Source organism: Eschrichtius robustus, chromosome X (assembly GCF_028021215.1).
Source record: "Eschrichtius robustus isolate mEscRob2 chromosome X, mEscRob2.pri, whole genome shotgun sequence".
NCBI lineage: Eukaryota > Metazoa > Chordata > Mammalia > Artiodactyla > Eschrichtiidae > Eschrichtius > Eschrichtius robustus.
In genome coordinates this window covers 3,875,137-3,888,680 of record NC_090845.1, presented here as the reverse complement: position 1 = coordinate 3,888,680, position 13,544 = coordinate 3,875,137, and positions in this window count along the sequence as shown.

The following is a 13,544-nucleotide window of genomic DNA, read 5'->3' as shown; positions in this document are numbered from 1 at the left end:
GCCATCCTAGAGTAATCAATAATACCTGTGCTCCAGATTTCCCATGGATTTTCACAGTTCTTTCTTGATTTCCTCAAGATCCTTGAGAAGTGCTGTGAAATTTGGAAATCTTTTTTTTTTTTTTTCCAGCAGTGCTGACCTGTACTTTGATTTACTGTGATAGCTAACCATGGAGGGGCAATCCGGTGGGTGTAGCTGTGTGTGGCGGCTTTAAAAAGTGCCCACAAATTCTTTGCCATCCACCATATCAAATATGAGGATTCCAGGTCCCCTCCCCTTGACTCAGGGATGGCTGTGTCTCCCTGGATCCATCATGTAGAAGGGCAGAAGTAATGCTGTGTAGCCATATGAGACCCTGCAGCTTCCGCCTGGCTGTGAGGACCACACGTTTATGGGATGCTGCATCTTTGGTAGCCAGCCTCCCTTCCGTGAGAAGCCCGAGGTACGTGGTAAAGCACATCTTGGTGTTCTGGTCAACCCCCTTGACTAAGTGCTGGTTGCGCTACCCCCGTTCAGGTGCCGGGCATCTGAGTACATAGACTCACATCTTGTACGTAGACTCTCCAGCCTCTGCTGTTCTATCCTTGACCTGTTTATGTAGCCACTGCAGAGACAAGCCACCTGACTGCATCTTTTCCAAATTTCTCCCCCAGCAGAATCCATGACCACAGTTAAGTGAGGCTTGTGTCAGCCCAGGTGGGAACTCCTGATTAGGGTAAAATGACCAGCAGCCCAAAGGTCACATGTCACAAAGCCATGAGCTGTCACGGTCTGTGATGACAGAGGGGCGGTCACAGCCGAAGCCCAGAGGGTGAACCTGAGCGGCTTCAGGGCTGTCTGGGAGACCCCGGGACACAGATACAACCCAGGGCTTCTGCCATGGCCGCCGTCCTCAGGGGTCTGTAACAGCCCGGTTCATGAACAGGAAATGAGGTGTGGATTACATTGTGAGACATGAGCCTTCAGACACAGAAAGAACAAGATGTTTACATTTGTAAATGAAACCGGTATCTTCATGTATGACTGTGTGTGTATGTGTGTGTGGGTGTGTGTGTGTGTAGAGCATGAACACTTGCTTTTCTGTGACCAATAAAACAAAGCGTCTAATGCATTTATGTGATAAAATTGCTAGTATCTCTGAAAAGACCTTTTATTTACTTTTCTCGGTTGCTTTTGCCTAAAGACGATTTTTATATCCTTTCGCTTTCAAAAACTCTACTTGACTACAGCACAGTAATGCCAAATAGAATAGAATTGAAATGAAATGAAACAATGATTTTCTTTTTATGAACATAATGTCAGTTAGAAAAAAATCACATTCCATTAAGTATAGTAAGGTCCTAAACCATGTGTTCAGGAGCATAGATGAAATTCAATAGTTTATGTGTATGACCATAAAGTATTAGTATTTCTTAGGCAAATATTTGCTGTTTCAGAACAGAGCGCTTTTATACATATTTGTTGTGCTGAATAAATGACTCTGTCAGTATCATGTGATGAGACGTGTTTACAGACAACTTGAGGAAAATGGTTGCCTGTTATCTTTAATCTCTTATAATATTGTAGGGGAGGGGGAGATTTCCCCTTGTACTCCTCTTGAGTGCTTGTGGCTGGACTAATAATAAAATTAACGCAAGACAGATGAACAGGAGAAAAAGAAACACAGTTTAATTTGTGTGCACAGAGGTCTCCTAGAAATGGGACCTAAGAAGTGGCCAAAGCAGGCAGCTTTTATATTTTTTAGATAAAGAAACAATACATTTGTGAGGAATTAACAGGACAAAGGAACACCAGTGTTTAGTTAATGAGGAATCTAATCAGAGTTCGGACTTGAGGTAGTTAGTTAAAGAAATAATAGGCTTCTCAGCCCGAATTCCCTATCTCTGGCCATAAGGATGTCCTTCTATGTCCAGATGCAGGGAGGGAATCTTTCACAGGGGGGATTTATTTCCTGCTTCAGGGGGACAGAGAGGAGGGTCAGAGTGTCCCTCCTGCATTGGCTGTTTCTTAAGTAACTTTAATTCAAAATAATCAGTATGCCAGGGGGGCACATTATGGGGTGGCCTGCCTGCACCCCAGCAATATCTATTCCTATTGTGGTCACTCTGCAGGACAGTACAGTCCATGTATAATAATAGCATTCTTGGGCTTCCCTGGTGGCGCAGTGCTTAAGAATCCACCTGCCAATGCAGGGGGCGTGGGTTCGAACCCTGGTCCGGGAAGATCCCACATGCCGCGGAGCAGCTAAGCCCATGCGCCACAACTACTGAGCCTGCGCTCTAGAACCCACGAGCCGCAACTACTGAGCCTGCGCTCTAGAGCCCGTGAGCCGCGACTACTGAGCCTGTGCTCTAGAACCCACGAGCCACAACGACTGAGCCTGCGCTCTAGAACCCACGAGCCACAACGACTGAGCCTGCGCTCTAGAACCCACGAGCCACAACGACTGAGCCTGTGCTCTAGAACCCACGAGCCACAACGACTGAGCCTGTGCTCTAGAACCCACGAGCCACAACGACTGAGCCTGTGCTCTAGAACCCACGAGCCACAACGACTGAACCTGTGCTCTAGAACCCACGAGCCACAACTACTGAAGCCCATGTGCCTAGAGCCTGTGCTCTGCAACAAGAGAAGCCACCGCAATGAGAAGCCTGCGCACCGCAACAAAGAGTAGCCCCCGCTCGCCGCAACTAGAGAAAGCCTGCACGCAGCAACGAAGACCCAAGGCAACCAAAAAAAAAAGAATAGCATTTTTCACTACTCAACCATGAAAAAGAATGAAATAATGCCATTTGCAGAAATATGGATGGACCTAGAGGTTATCATACTAAGTGAAGTCAGAGAAAGACAAATATCATATGATATCATTTATATGTGGAATCTAAAATACGACACAAATGAACTTATCTACAAAACAGAAAGAGACAGACATAGAGAACAGACCTGTGGTTGCCATCGGGGAGGGGGGTGGGGGAGGGATGGGCTGGGAGTTTGGGATTAAAATATACACACTAATATATGTAAAATAGATAATCAACAAGGACCTACTGTATAGCACAAGGAATTATATTCAATATCCTGTGATAAACCATATGGAAAAGAATACAAAAAAACAATGTATATATGTGTGTAACTGAATCACTTTGCTGTAGAGCAGAAATTAACACAACATTGTAAATCAGCTACTTCAATAAAAAAAAGAACAGCATCCTTCAGATAAAGGGTATCATTACATATTTGCGCGTGCGCACACACACACACACACCTTTCCATGTAATATTATAATTAGATGAATGAAGGCATCCGCAGACGTTCTGTGACGTGCGCGATTCTAATGAAGCCTAACTCACTGCATGTAGAACAGTGTCTCTTTACAGCCACTTTTTAAAGCACCTGAACATGGAAATGAGCATGTTTCTATGTTCAGATGAACATGGAAAGCCCGGAATAAGGAGAGCTTCTATTTTCATTTGTAAAGAATTATCTGTAAAGGAGGGTCATTACTGACCTATTTTTAATACCGAGCAGCAGAAGAGGCAGGTTACTAATTTGAAAGAGTAACCACACCTTATCTAAAGGAAAAGGCATTACCATCTAGTGCAAAACCAACAGAAAGCTTGGACTGTGTAGCAAATATTTAAAGTATACCTGGTATTATATTATTTTATTATATTTGCACTGTCTGCTACCCATGTTTCTCCTAAATCTTCAGAAACAATTTAACAATGTCTTAATCTTCAGAAACAATTTAACAATGTCTTTCTTATTACTGTTCTTAATTAAAATGTAACCACTGAATATAATTTAGACTTTCATGGAACACAGATACCCTGGTTTAGATGTGGCTCTGGGATCTGGGTTCCAGAACATGACTGGCACCAAGATAAATGTTTTGGTTCACTTGAAAGCATATAATGTGGAAATTCACTGTAGTTTTTCTTTTTTTTTTAAGTGCCAATGCAATTAAATATTTGATGTCAGGGTGACAGTTTGCATTTCTTATTTTCCACCCATATTTATATCTTGAAATATGATGTGTTCTCTTTAGGAAGCTAGTGATTAAGTAAAGTAAAAACAGAAACAGAAGGCAATGCAGAATGTATCATTTCTGTTTATCTGCAGGAAATTATGTAATAGACAAAATAATAGAAGTAAGCATAATATCAAATAGCTTTAATTCTGTATCAAGGATTTTTTTCTTTTTCCCTCAACATCATTTATTTCTTTCTTCACCACTAACTATTGTAAAACTGTGTGGTGTGTCATTTAAATAATATATATTTTATTGAAGTATAGTTGATTTTCAATGTCAGGTTAATTTCAGGTATACAGCACAGTGATTCAGTTACATATATATAACTTTTTTGGATTCTTTTCCCTTATAGGTTATCACAGTATATTGAGTAGAGTTCCCTGTGCACTACAGTAGGTCCTTGTTAGTTGTCTATTTTATATATAGTAGTGTGTCTGTGTCAATCCCAGCCTCCTAATACATGTTTATACTTTGAATAGAACTGTTCATTTGTTTAGATTTTACTTTTCTGCCCAGTTCTAAGACTGAAAGCACAGCTGGGACAGAGCCTCACTGTTGTCAAATCCGGGCTAGAAATGGACCTGGGAATGACTGTCAATGACACCTGTGTTGCTGGACATCCCTTGGGAATTAGAAACAAAGGATTAGGATGAGGGGACTCTGGGGGAACACAGGGGACCCTGGGGGAACACTGGGGACCCCAGGTCAGCTTTGCCGACTGCATTTTCGTAACCTCCCATCTCTCATTACCTGTATCCTCATCTAACACCTATGCCTCTTGCACACGAATGGGCTCCTACATCTCGGAATCGTGTCTTCTGACCCCACTGAGGCTGCTGTCACGAACTCCGATACATTCCCTGCTTCTCAAAGGTGTGGTCAGGGTCCCTAAGAGTAAATTCTCCTTGACAGTTAGTGGCACCCCCAGAAAAAAATCATAAGATAAAAATCCCTCCAAATAGCATGAAACATCGCAGACCCAGAGAATTATCTCTCATCCCGAATCATTTCATTAACCAATTAAATGAATGTCCTACCTTACATGTGAGAATTTTCTCCATTAAAAAAATGTGTATCAGTACTCATAGAAATAGTCAAGGTACTTTATATTTCTTTTGTTATTGTTCTCTGATGCCAAAGTTATCTATTTTTTGTTCAATTGCATGTTTACAGCAAAATACAAGTAATTATAGATATTGACTTTGACTTAGTAGGCGGGGGCCCTTGGGGGAAGGAATTAGGGGAGAGAGAGAGATACACCTTGGAGATTTCGTTGCTGAGAGAAAAGAAACAAAAACAAAGAAAAAAGCAAGTAGTGAAAATCATCAGTCCTGCAAAATCAAGACTGTCTCACAACTGGCGCTCTCCCTGTAAAACAAAACAAGCAAAAACCAAACAAAATCTATACAAGTTACTTTTTTAGGATTCATATGGATCCTCTGAAACCTCTATGCGATGCAGGGCAGTAGCTCTAAATGGCCCAAAGGCAAAGATAGAATCGGGAGGAATTGTTGCCTTTGTAAGGGGCCGTGAGTCTAACTTAAGTATGCCTTTGTTCCTGGTCTTTTTTAGATCTTCCCTTTTGCTATTTTGTCTCACTTTGATGAGTCTATCTACTGCTTTTTTGGGGGTTCCTTTCCATTTTCGTGGGTTCATGTTTTTCTCCAGTTCTGGAAAATCCTTAGCTATTAAATCTTTGAGTATTGCCTATTTCCTAATTTGCGTATTCTCTTCTGTTGTGACTGATTAGATGTGTGTCAGATCTTGACATTTGCTACTTCCTATTTATTTTTCTCATATTATATCCCTGAACTGCATTTTTCAGTCCTTTTCAATTTTCATATTCGTTCCCTTAAGCTATGGATAAATTGATTGTTATCCATCTTTTGGATTTTTAAATTCAAAGATTTTCTAAAATGTCAGTATTGTTCTTTTTCCCATTACACCAATTGCTTTCAATAGTGATACACCCTCAGATTTTTCATTATCCTCTGAATGCTTTTAAACATTCCAGACCTGGTTTTTATATTCTTTGTATGATAATCCCAATTATAGTATGGCTTTGCATTCCCAAATCCTCTGCTTTTGTCACTCAAAGAGGCTTCTCCTCTTGGATTTTGGTTATTTATTTTATGATCTCATCTTTGATTCAACATAATTGCAGCATCTGTGCCCTCAGTGGGAATTGCTTTCTTCCAGAGATATTTGCTTTGGCTTCTGCCGGAAGCCAAGGTAAATATTGACCTAAGACCAGTTTAGCTCCTGCCAAGAATGCTGCCTGCTGGAGGGCTTCTGGGTCCTGCTCTTGTTTGATGGGCCCCGGCCTGAATCTCCAGGTTCCTTCCACAGTGTTCATATTTAATCGCACACACGCACACACACCCCCCAAACACACACACACCAAACAAACAAACCAAAAAATCTGACCTTGCCCACAGCCTACGTTTCGGTTTCAACTCATCGGATTTGCTTTTCGTTGGTTGGTGTTTTGGTTTCACATTGTTTGGGGTTCTTGGGATTTTCTTTCTTTTTTAAAAACTCCTATTCTATTGGGGTAAGAACACTTCACATGAGCTCTGTCCTCTTAACAAAAATTTAAGTGGACAGTATTGTTGACTCAGGGTACGCTGTGGGACAGCAGAGCTGGAACTCACCTTGCTTACCTGAAACTCTGTGCCCTTTGATTCCAAACTCCCCATTTCCACCTCCTCCCAACCCCAGGCAGCTCAGTCCAGTCTGAGCCCGTGGATTTGACTGTCTTAGATTCCACATATAAGTGGGATCGTGCAGTGTTTGTGTTTCTGTGACTCATTTTATTTCTCTTGGCATGATGTCCTCGAGGTTCATGCATGTCCCGTATTGCAGAATTGTCTTGCTTTTAAAGGCTGAATGGTACTCCATTGTATGGATCTAGCAAATTTTCCTTTTCTCTTCATCTCTCGGTGGACACTTAGGTTGTTTCCACATCTTGGCTGTTGTGAATAAGGCTGCATTGAACATGGTTATCCAGTTGCTTTGGTTATCCAAGGTTATACCTTGGGATTTTCTTTCACTTGTTAGGAGAGCTACCAATTCCTGAAAGGCTTATAGAAATGTATGCAGGGTCCAGGCTGTACCATATTACAAGTCTCTTCAGGAAATCCACTCCTGCACACTTAAGAGTTTCCCAGCACCTTAGTGAAAAGGTTTTGAGGATCATCTCTGGAAAATCAGACGTGATGTCAAGACCCATATTATTCCCTGATTCTACTCTGCTTATAGAATACAAGTCAAACTCCTTGCTGTTACATGCAAGGGGCTCTGATTTTTCCCTTTCACGTGTTTCGTAGTCTTGTCATCCTCTGTGTCTACACGTGTGTTAGGCTCCAGTCATGTTGGGCTACTTAGAAAGCTTGTAATGCACATTTCACATCAGTGTCTCTCCAGCTTTGGTGGAGAAGCACCACACCCATTCTTTCTATCTTCTAGACACACGGAGCAATCACGTCTGTCGTCCTGTCTTACAGTTCGGGACGGCACGCGATTGAGTTCTATCCAGTGACCCAAGGATGGACGCTGCTCACAAAACTAACCAATAAGTACCACTGACATCATCCTACATTGTCTTTCTCCTTCCTGACCTGTGAGTTGAAGCCATGATCATTAAGTTCTGGATTCTGGAGGCTGGATTATAAGCATCTGAAGAAAAAACGCTTTATGTTTGAGACTGGATTTCCCAAAGATCCATGTTTCACACTGTGTTCTAGGTCCAATAATTCTGGTGGGTTTTATCTGATATTCAGTGAAGCTATCATAATTCAAAAGTATCCCTCTGAGCTTAATGTGGACAAAGGATGAAGAGAGGACATTTAGAGAGAACAGACTCCTAAGTATTGAGATTTGATATTTAGCAAGTAGCGAGGAAGGATGTCTTCTATATGAGAAACAGTAGATGTGAATTATGTTCAGTTCAGTCGAAAACCAGTGCGTCCCTTCAAATAAAAAGTAGTCAGTGTAAAAGTCTATGGACATCCCTGGAGATGCTATAGTTTGTGTTTTCCATTAAATATCAGTCGTTAAAAGATATTAGGGTACATTCTCTGGAATGTTTCTCTATGTAAGTGCTGTGTACTATATCCACCATAATGACTGAGAGATTTCTGGGCTTTACAGATCTGCAGATTCATAATCTGTAGAAGGAAAGCCCATGATTTGCTTCCTTAAAAGCTTGGGCAATTCTTGCATGTTCTCAAGTTGGAAAACTACGGACCTAACGAAATGCCTGACAGCTATGTAGTCATTAAACCACCCTCACCACCACCAACACTACCATCATCATCATTATAACCATTCTCATCACCATATCATCATGTACTACACATCATCAGCCAAATGAGAACTGAATGAAAGAGTTCGCTTATAAAAGAGGGGCAAATCTTACTGAACTCCACAATTCTGCTATGCAACTTGACGTGATTTTTTATTTATTTATTTTATTGAAGTATAGTTGATTTACAGTGTGGTGTTAATTTCTGCTGTCCAGCAAAGTGATTCAGATACACACACACACACACACACACACACACACACACACACATTCTTTTTCATATTCTTTTCCATTATGGTTTCTCACAGGATATTGAATATAGTTCCCTGTGCTGTATAGTAGGACCTTGTTGTTTATCCATTCTCTGTATAACAGTTTGCATCTGCTAGTTCCAAACTCCCAATATACCCCTCCCCCAACCCTTTCCCTTTGCACAACCACAGGTCTGTTCTCCGTGTCTGTGAGGCTGTTTCTATTTCATAGACATGTTCATTTCTGTTGTATTTTATTTATGAGTGATATCATATGATATTTGTTTTTCTCTGTCTGACTTATTTTACTTAGTATGAGAATCTCTAGTTGCACGCATGGTGCTGCAAATGACATTGTTTCATTCTTTTTTATGGCTGAGTAATGTTCCATTGTATATATGTACCACATCTTTATCCATTCATCTGTCAATGGACATTTAATTTGTTTCCATTGGCATGATATTTTGAAATGTCCCTTCAGTTCTAGTTTTTTCACCTGTGAGACAGGTACATCTGTCTATTGAGATGGGCCAGTAGGGAACTTAAAGTCATAAAACTGCAGAACAGTAAGCAACCTTAAAATTAGTCCAATTTTGTCCCATTCAACACTTACGGAAAACTAAATTAATAGAGAAGTGAAATGATTCACCCTATATCATCCAGATATAAAGGGGAGAATGTAATTAATTCCATTAATTAATTCCACATCCATTAATTATTCCACATACATTAAGTAATTCCATTAATTAATTAATTCCACGTCTTTGGATGCATTTCCATTGCTTTGCCTACCAAACCATATTCAGTGAGTTACATTTAAATTACAGTCACATACCATAGACTAATCATCAAATGTAGATTGTATAAAAACTTATCTTTCAAATACACCACTCAGAGAATTCTCCTGCAAGTTGAGTTCGTCAGCTTGGGAAACCTCGCTGACCTGATTCACTTCCCACGGAGCTGCCCCTGAGTTGTCAGTCCCGACGTTAGTGATCACTCCTCTCTGCAGCACAAGCTGATTAAAAAATGAGCTCTTTTGTCACCGACTTCTCTCTCAGAACAGTCGAATGTTCCATCAGCAGTGATCAAACGCTGGGAGTTAGTGTGACTCACAGACACAGTTTTTTATGTGCAAGCTTCCATCTTATTAGAGCTTAACACAGAAGTGCTTTTTGATGTTAGAATCTATTAAAATCAGCAAAGTAGACCTCTTCTCTAAGTCAGATGGTACGTGCGTTTATTAAGGCAACTGGTTCTTTGGCGCAGGTGGCCCTGTCATACACTGAGTCAGCATTCTCGACTGTGACATTCTGGGGTCACAGACAATTTCCCAAGAGCTATTTTCTTGCAAATGTTCATTTAAATTATTTCCAGATTAAAATGATGTCATATGGGATAATGGTGTGGCAAAATTAAACAAAACAAGGGGCCAACTTTGAAAACAGTGCCATCATTCCCAGAAATAAAGTTCTGTTTTCTTTACATAGAAAGAATATTTGATGAACATGGTTCAATATTTGGGGGGTACTGTATGAGTTTGCTCTGGCCACCATAACAAAATACCACAGACTGGGTGCCTGAAAAAACAAATTTATTTCTCCCAGTCCTGGAGGCTGGAAGTCTGAGATCAAGTGTGGGCAGGGCTAGTTCTTCCTGAGGCCTCTCTCCTGGGTGTGTAGACAGCTGTGTCCTCCCAGGCTCATCCCTCTGTGTGTGTCTGTGTCCTAATCTTCTCTTCTTATAAGGACACCAGTCCTATGGGATTGGGACCTACCCTAATGACCTCATTTTACCTTCATTCCCTCTTTAAAGACCCCATCTGCAAGCACAGTCACACTCTGAGGTCCTGGAGGTTAAGATTTCAACATACGAATTTGGGGGGAGATACCATTCAGCCCCAAACAAGCACCTACCTGTATTGGTTGGTGTGTGCTAAGTCAGTTTAGAGGCTGGTGATATGGAAGTGAAGGTAAACCCAAGACTAGAAACCACCTTATGAATTTTACATTCCGGTGTGGGGGATGGAAAGCTAACAAACCATGAGCAGACCAGAGAAACTACAGACAGTGCTGCGAAGAAATAAAGCAGGCATGTGTGATAAGTGTAATTGAGGAGACGGCTCACAGAATGCGTAAGATGGTCAGCGAGGTTCCAGGGTCTGAGAATGAGACATCTGAGCTGAGCCCAGAGGAACAGTTGGGGCCAGCCATGCAAAGTCCTAGTAAGGAGTATAACAGGCAGAGAAAACAGATGTGAAAAATGGGGTTGGGGGGGCTTTGAGCTAGGGTCCACGGTAACTTCAAGGAATGAAAATCCAGGAGAGCAGACCACGTGTGATAAGGGAGAGGATCCGAGAAGTACACCATCACCCCCATTTCTGGGTTAATAAGGCCAGATAAGGGGTTGGAGTTTTAAAGTGTAATGAGAAGACATTCTGCATTTGAAATAGGGGGGTATCTGCTAAGATTTATATTTTAAAACGTGCTTTCTGGCAGCTCTATGGAAATTAGAATGATTGGCACATCCCGGATGTGGTGATATATGAGTAATGTAGGACAGATTCAGTTACTTGTTATCAATCAACTGGACGATACAGTTTTCACTAAAGCAGGAAAACCTAGCGAAAAGGACACTTTGTGGAAAGGTGAGGAAAAGAATCAAGACTTCTGCTTTGAAAGATGATTTTCAGTTGATGAGATCACATATAAAGTTTGGTGTGCAGCAGTGAATTAGATATAATTTCATAATGTATCGAGATGCTCAGAGTTCAACTTCGTTGCATTATCTGCTATTCAGGGATCAGACGATTGGACTACATCAGTTATTCTCAGAAATAGGACTTCAGTCAATGTTTCATTTCTAACCAAGGTGAACTGCATTAAAAGCCAAAAGAATATAATTGTTCCCAACACTGGAAGAAATGGCAATTATGTAACATGGTAGAGGTATTAGCTATCACTACAATGGAGATCATCTTGCAATATAAGTGTATCAGATCAATATGTTACACAGCTTAGATTTACACAGTGTATGTCAAATTTATCTCATTTGTACATATATTTGTATATTTGTATGTCAAATATATCTCAAAAAAAAAAAAAACCCAAAACCTGCAACTATTTCCTAAGGGAGGAGAGAGGAATATATATATACACACATACACATACATATAGTATTTTTATTTATGTTATATATTTATATGTTATAAATTAGTATTATATTTTTATTTTATTATATATATATATAAATCTCTAGAGATATACTTGAAAATAATAACATTCAAATTTAAGACAATTATAAAGAAATTACAAATGGAAGCCAAAATTGGAATTGAATTGTCACTTCTTTAGCCACTGGGTTACTTTTACACTTACTGTGTTCTTACCCTGCCTTGCTTGGAATTATACATTTTCCTGTAATACTTTTTTCTAGTTTCTGGTGTTGAAAAAGACATGAGCACTTCATGTAATTAATGATAACAGATGTTCTCAGGATGTTTAATTCTTACAATGTTTTCAATGTGTGGCTCGGCAAAAATGTCCTCTACCCGATTTCCTTAGAAGGATGAGATGCACAGTTGGGAATTGAACACATCCACCAGGAGTTCATTCATTCATTGATCCATTCAGGTATTTAGCAAATATTTATTGAGAACCAACTATATTTGTAAGTGAGTATCATTATAATTAACAACAATAATATCGTCTTAGTCATTGCAAGAACTCTAAAAATCCCAAAGCATGGGATTTTTTATCCTATTTTCTCAGCCTCTGCACAATCTTGTTTTAATCAATAAGATTGTAGGATTTTAAGGTTAAAACATGAATTTGCCTCACCTATTACACTATCCAGTGCATTGCAAATACTAAGCAGTGTGTTAGGAATTGAGTGATTCTTGTAATGCTCAATCATTTGGGATTTTACATAATTATTCTCTTCTCTTGGACTTGCTGAAGCTACCTCATCCTAACATAAACTCTACCCTGTAGATTTCATTTTTTAAAAATGTTCTTTTTTTTTAAGCTGTACACTTAAATAATCTTTATTATGCATTGGGTTCCTGTCATCGTTTCATTGAATGAATTTTAGCAGTGTCCCATAACAAAACACAACCATCTGCCAATTCTTTTCAGCACGTGTATCATTTTAAAAAAAATGTTTATAGCACATAAATATAAGAAATAGGTTTCTTTCCCCTAAATAGGCCAGCAAGAATGGAACCTTGAAAGTAAACATTCTTTTATTGTTTTCCAACTAATTCTGAGAATGATAAATAAGTTGTCCTTGATTTTTACAATCACGCTCGAAAAGGGGAAAAAAGTCTTAAAGTCTTTTATTTAAAGGAGCCTCATGTTTAAAGTAGCATACAGAATATTTGGACTCCGGGGAGGCTAACTTGATGACCTTGGGCAAGTCCTTTTTCTTTTAAGTGCCTCATTTTCCTAGAAAATAAAATGAGCTCAATGGTTGCTTTCAGTACAACGCAGCTACGCTTCATCCAGAAGGGGAATAAACCTAATAGATCCCATGAGATAGTATTTATTTCAGGAACTAAAAACAGCTGAGCGTGAAAGTAATGTCCCAGACTTAACTTTTTTTTTTTAATTAATTAATTTATTTATTTATTTTTGGCTGTGCTGGGCCTTCGTTTCTGTGCGAGGGCTTTCTCTAGTTGCGGCGAGCAGGGGCCACTCTTCATCGCGGTGCGCGGCCCTCTCCCTGTCGCGGCCTCTCTTGTTGCGGAGCACAGGCTCCAGACGCGCAGGTTCAGAAATTGTGGCTCACGGGCCCAGTTGCTCCGCGGCATGTGGGATCCTCCCAGACCAGGGCTCGAACCCGTGTCCCCTGCATTGGCAGGCAGATTCTCAGCCACTGCGCCACCAGGGAAGCCCCCAGACTTAACGTTTTATTATCGGCACACACCAGGTTGCTCCCGGTGCCTGTCAGCTAC